The sequence below is a fragment of the Micropterus dolomieu genome, linkage group LG15, assembly GCF_021292245.1.
Source record: "Micropterus dolomieu isolate WLL.071019.BEF.003 ecotype Adirondacks linkage group LG15, ASM2129224v1, whole genome shotgun sequence".
In the NCBI taxonomy this organism is placed as follows: Eukaryota; Metazoa; Chordata; class Actinopteri; order Centrarchiformes; family Centrarchidae; genus Micropterus; species Micropterus dolomieu.
Window position 1 is genome coordinate 23,845,450 of NC_060164.1, and position 6,529 is coordinate 23,851,978.

At 39.8% G+C, this 6,529-nt stretch overlaps 1 protein-coding gene across 5 annotated transcripts in view; it reads right to left on the bottom strand.

Moving 5' to 3' along the window:
* ehbp1 (EH domain binding protein 1) overlaps positions 1-6,529 on the bottom strand; it is a 153,731-nt gene that overhangs the window by 133,676 nt on the left and 13,526 nt on the right. The gene's annotated exons all lie outside the window — the stretch shown is intronic.

Here is a 6,529-nt window from a genome sequence, read left to right on the forward strand (position 1 = left end):
TCTATTCTGTCAGGTTGTGTTAAAGCTTGATTGATAAATCCTCCAGTCTGATATTACTCATCACAGATATCGTTTTAAGTTTTAATTTAAGTCCTGTATATATTCCTATATATTGAAGCTATCCCCTATTCCTCTCTTTAGTCTCCCCCTTGTAATGCCTTTGTATAGTCTTACTGTTGTGCTCGTGGTGTTTGGCTTTTGTGTGAAAAATGTTAGCAGTTACCCATATATTGTTATTAAACTCTCAAACATCATTACTGATGTCTGCCTCAAAAATCCAGCATTGGTCGGGCTGTGATCTTTTTGCCAAGTCTTATTACTGTCAATATGTGGGAGATAATGCTGAACCTCTTTATCTATGGCGACATTCGCGTATCAGTAGGTTTGTCATACAGCGGTTTGTGTGCTCATAGTCTGTTAATAGTTAAGCATAGCAAGCATAACACTGGGTTTAAGTGTGCATGGGCTCTTATGTCAAAGACTCTTAAGGGAATAACAGCAAAGTAGCCATTCTGGGAAAATAATGACTGACTGTGTGACACACACACGGGGGAGGGGGGGAGGGGGGGGAGAAAAGAAGAAGAAGAAGAAGAAGAACACAGAGGGACAGAGAAGGAAGGAAAGATGAGGAGAGAGAGGAGAAGAGAGGAGAGAGGGAGACTGACAGGCAACTATTTCAGCCTTGGAGAGAGGCCTCTAATAGAGAAGCTATTGTCCAACAACACAGGGCATATCAGAGGGCATGCGCGCACACACACACACACACACACAATACCATCCCCTTATTTTTGCCCTTTGTACAGTACTTGCTGTGCTATGACAAAAATGTAAACCATTCGCCTGCAGGCTAAGTGATTTCTTCACACGTTTCTAAATCGTTCTCTCTCATGTTCAGCTTCAAACCTCAGGTTTGTGTTCCTTCTGTGTTTAACAGGAATCACTGAGCCATCAGAGAGGAATGCCACAACAGAAGAAAAACATGTGGATTTTACTGGATGTAGATAACACAAAAGTCTTTCTGTATTTCAGTATTTGCTTCCACTTAAGAGTGTGAACTCCTCTTGCATTTATCAAACGTCGTAAATACCAAGTTAAGTCTAAACTATGCTGTATGCAAAAAAAGAATCTTATTTGACTCTCAGCAGCTAAGATGGAAATTATGGAGAAAAAATAATTAAATAAAGAATATGCACATGTGATAAACGGTCATTTGGGTTACAGCTCAGATAGAATAAAAAGTATAAACTCAGATGAAAATGTGTTTCAAGACAGGGCAGATAAGAATGAAAGTGGGTCAGCAAGCTCAGCAGGAGCTGAGATAAGAGCCTCTGAGATTGACACAAAACACATATAAACCCTCTTACATTTACATTAAAAGCATTTAGCTGCAGCTCTTATCCAGAGGAACCTGCAATTAGTAAGCATGTAGGTATTAAATGTTTTTCTCACACAGCAAGAACAGAAAAAACTAACGGCTGCAAAAACCCATGGCCCTGCAGTGACTGTACGGATGTTTTCTGATCATTCATATTCACAAACACACCCTGCCAGCTACATTACCAGCTACAGTATTCGGCAGATCTTTTAATTGGTGTTTTATGTTTTACATGCTGCCTATTCATTTGAATTTAAGTGTCTTATTCATAACCCACTCTTTGGCTTCCTTGCCATTTCATAGAGAAATTCTGCTTTCTTAAAATTACATTTTCAGCTCCATGAATGTATTTGTGTGAGTGTGTGTTACACAGTGCCTACTCTAGCTGTGCAGCAGAGGCAGCATCTCAGCGTTGGTTGCAGTTCTTCATCAGTGTCAACATAGCTACAACCAATCCTTCATTCAACTTTTATTTCAAGTGTAAAATCACCATGCAACATGGTGTCAAAACAGTTTACAACTAATGAATACAAGCTGCAGTAATGCTAAACACTGGAGCAGTATGACAGCACTCACTGCAATATTAAATCATATGCTACTGGACACACGTTTAAAACAAAATTGAGTAAAAACATGCTTTGGGCTGAAATTATACATAAAAAGATCAAGTGAAGCAGGGCAGGTGTAGACTGCAGAGCTGCACTGGTTAAAAACTAAGCAAATAAGATCCATTAGAAAGAAAACAAGGACAGGCTCATATGTGTGAGCATAGCTAACTATTTAGTCTTTATAGAGCTCAGGGGAAACTAAAATTAAATCAATATCAGATCTCTAGCTCTTTGCATATGTGTCACCTGAAACAAAGACATAAAAATAAAGCTTGCTCATCAAAAAATAATGTGCATGTGGTAAAACACGCAAAGCTCCGCGTGCATGTCCATCTGCCTGCATTGTTGGAAGTGAAGGGTGCGTCAGGATGTTGCGGCTGCCCTATCTTTCCTGTAGGCAGGCACTTCACATTTGATATGAATGGCCCCCAACCAGAATTGCACGCACACATACACACACACACACACACACACACACACACACACACACACACACAAGCTGACACCAACTACACACAGTGTCTTAGAAAGCCAAACACATAGCAGGGATCATGTAGTTTTACAACACAATAGTGACTTTTACATCTTCAACATTCAAGGAAGGAAAGCTGCCCACTTAAAACTAAAGCTGCCCTGTACATCCAGTTTTTCATTGCTTCATCTGTGTTCATACTGTGTAGAATCGCAATGTACAAAACAAGCCTGTGACATATTAAAAACTAATATAATTTCTATAACTGTGAATGGAAACATAAATTTGAGTTTAGGAAAAAAGATGAAAGACTCTCCAGACAAAGAAATAAATAAATATATTATTAAAAAGTCAGCGGTGATAGGTTTCAAGTGGGAGGAGTCAGTATTAAGATTTGGGGGTTTTTCTTTGTAATTAAATGGCACTCCCAAGTTCAGGCCTGTGCTGATTGGATCATATATCGGAAGCTGAACGGATGATCGACTATTTGTTTTTCCCACACCAATATTAAAGCAATTTTAACTAATTTACTATCAGAACTAAAATGTGATCCAAATAATTTGTACAATCTGTGCCCTAATGTGCATTTAGAGATGTTTGTGGTGGAGCGGCCTGTCCACTGGCTGAGTGACTACAAACCAGTTTGCTGGATTTTTCCATGGATCGTACACCCGGCATCTCTACAGTGTTATGAGTAGGTACTGAAATTCGAAAACTTTAATGGCATCAACCGAACTGCTTTGATACTAACGAGAATCTATAGAGGTCTTGTTGTTCGGTACCAGATTTCAATACCTAAAGAGTAAATCTCATCAGCGAGACAATAAGCAAGCAGCATGCTTGAACCGAGATCTAAAAATGCTGGTGATCAGCTGCGTAACATTACACATCATAGAGGCATGAATAGAAAACGTGCGTTATATCAAGAGAGGGTGCACTGTTTTTTGAGGCTTTTTTTTTGTTTTTTTTTTACTGCCAGTTGCTTATCTGCACAGACAAGTAAACTTTGTGCTGCTTGTTAGCTGACCAGCGCAAATTAACCTGTAGTAGGCTATCTGCTCATCTGCGAGTTTGGTTGCCACAGCATCCACCGGGATGAAAGCCCTGTTCAAGTTACAATGTGTCAGGTAATAAATGCTGCAGCATCTAAAGACCAAGAAAAGTCTGTTGTTTCCCAACTATTGGAAAAGTGTAGGGGGATCTCCGCTGTGCTTCATGACAAGAAACGAAGACTGAGGGAGAGTTAGGAGTTGATGACAATGGTGTGAAGAAATAAGGCCAGTCAGGGTAAGAGGGAAGGCAAGAGGTTTGATAAAGACCAATTTATACTTCTGTGTCTAATCTGCGCCGTAGACTGAAAAGCACCTCCTTAAAAATGGAACTACACATCACAGAGACACAGACTGCAAGAAATCAGCTTTGTAGCATCGCATTTCCAGCTTGTCCTTCTGCCTCAACCGGTTCAAGGGTCGTACATACCATCTCCCCCGACGCCTTCTCTCATTTCTGCGTTTTAATAATTTCCCTAAAAGTAACTGCTGTTCAACATCGATCAACTACAACATGCGCTCAGTTTCAGTCGCCATTGTTTGTAGTAGCCTACACCAACAAAGAAGAAATTCAACACAGTGGAACAAAGAAAACCCACCACCAACAAGCATTTGGGTGGTGTAGTTGCAGAGCGATACAGACACCAACGCACAAGTATAAATGCTCACGACAGCATGTAACCACAAGTATAAATTGGTCTTTAGTATGTGTGTGTGTTAGAGTGACAGGCAACTAAAAGCGAATACTGTATCATCCCAACTAAATGCTGACATTACTCAGAGGAGGAAGAGCTTTGACGTCTACCGACAGACTTCATGTCTGCCTGTCAATCACAGACAAAAGGAGAGAGGAAAATGTCCATTTGTTTATGTGGTCATACAGCAGTTGTGAAAGATGAAACATTTCAGACTACAGCGCTGTAACGCAATACACACAAGCACATTGATATGTAACCTCTCAGACTAATACCGCAGACTGCATCACTGCAATGCATGAAAGGATCTTGCAGTATACTACAGGACTGAAAACTGCAGTATGATACTCGCAACCAGGATGCTGAATGTAGACCGCTGGACTATAAGAGGTGATCTAAACAGTCAATACAATGTATTGTGATTTATATAATCTTGCAGTACAGATGCCTCACTTCATACCGCATCCTTTAAAATGAATATTTGTCTTAATGTTATCTTCATGCAACAGGGATGTAACAATAGTGACTTAGCTTACATTAAGCGTATGAAAGCGTTTACATTTGCACTTTAAAACACTACATGTATTCTGTCTCGCCATAGTTCCACCATAGTTTCAAAATGAACCAAAAATATATTAACATTAAAGACTTCTAACGGTGTGGTTTGTGCCGCTGCTCCCCGCTGCTGTAAACTTGTGCACTCATACACTTTGGCATCCGACTCGAGACAACCACTTTTCTTCTGAGGTAATTACGGTAATGTTTACTAAGGGTCTGAGGGTTGAGTGTTTCACTCGTTTGTGAGAACGCGATCAAGCTAGCCACTAACTTTAGAGTGCACACATATTAGAGCCTTTATGGTAAATGCAGTTAAAAGGAGCAGAGCGAGGTGACAGGCAGGTTAGCAACTTTTCTCTTTACAAAGTGTTAAAGTAAAGAGTCTCACCTGAAGAGAGGGTATGCCTCTCTTCAGGTGAGGGGGTGGGGGTTATGCCCTAGGGTTGATGTCCACCCACCACAGTCTCACAAAATCCTGTCGGAAACACTGCAGTCACTGCTAAAACAGTTTCAAAATACGGTCTACTTAGAAACGAAACAGTCCCATCATGAAAAGCTGTTTTTCTAATACCTGACCTACTTGGCAATTCTGATTCGGCATCAAGAGGATGGTTGAGAATGGGAAGAGACCAATGACAGGAAGGGAAAAGAGGAAGGAAACAGAGAGGGGGGTTGCTCTTAGTTCGGAAGCATATACTGACATGACATGATGTGAAAAGGCAAAGAATCTTCAAATTTACATTATAAGTCTCTATAATGCAGTGTTCACAGGGTGTGATAAGCAAAGAAACAATCCTATCCATTATGCCTATCATTTCATTCCCTGCATCTGAAATTCATTGCATGCTGGCGCTCGTTTTATTTCTCCATTTTTCAACCAAGCAAAACTGAGACTATGTTTCAAATTATTTGTTCAGTAAATGTGCGTGTGTTGTAATATTTGTCAGCTTCTGGTTTTATTTCTTTTCTGTTTGAAATGGGATTTTAATAAGGCTCTGGAACTCACATACATCTCACCATCCGAAATCTCATCTACTGTTTTGTCTCCTTTTGATCACTTTTATTATTATTCAATATTTTATATTAATATTCCGTGTCTATCACTCTCGTTTAAGCTGTGTCTTCAGCCATATTTTGTTAGTGGTTTGAGAATTTTTTGTGGGCATTTCAAAGATTTTTGTTTGCCATTAAAAACTTCAGAATCCATTGTAAACATCATTTAAGATTATATTCGAGAAGGACAAAATATGGTCATATGAGCATTCAGACATCAGAATCTGCATGTATTTGCAGAATTTAAAAACTGACAATAAAATTACAAGTGTGTGTGTCACTGAGCTGTCAGTCAGTGTTTATGTGGCAACCAAAAGCTGGGTCAATGACACAGCGTTAATGTTGAAGAGTGAAAGCTAAAGCAGCTCCGTAATGCGCTTGCTTGATTGTGCCGCCATGAATGTGTGTTTACCAGCATGTAACTGTTGTAACTGCAGCCGGATTTGTGGCAGGTCCACTTTCTGTAAAATGTTCAAATGATCAAATACACTGCTCAAAAAAATAAATTGAACATTTAAACAACACAATGCAACTCCAAGTCAATCACACTCCTGTGAAATCAAACTGTCCACTTAGGAAGCAACACTGATTGACAATCAATTTCACATGCTGTTGTGCAAATGGAATAGACAACAGGTGGAAATTATAGGCAATTAGCAAGACACCCCCAATAAAGGAGTGGTTCTGCAGGTGGTGACCACAGACCACTTCTCAGTTCC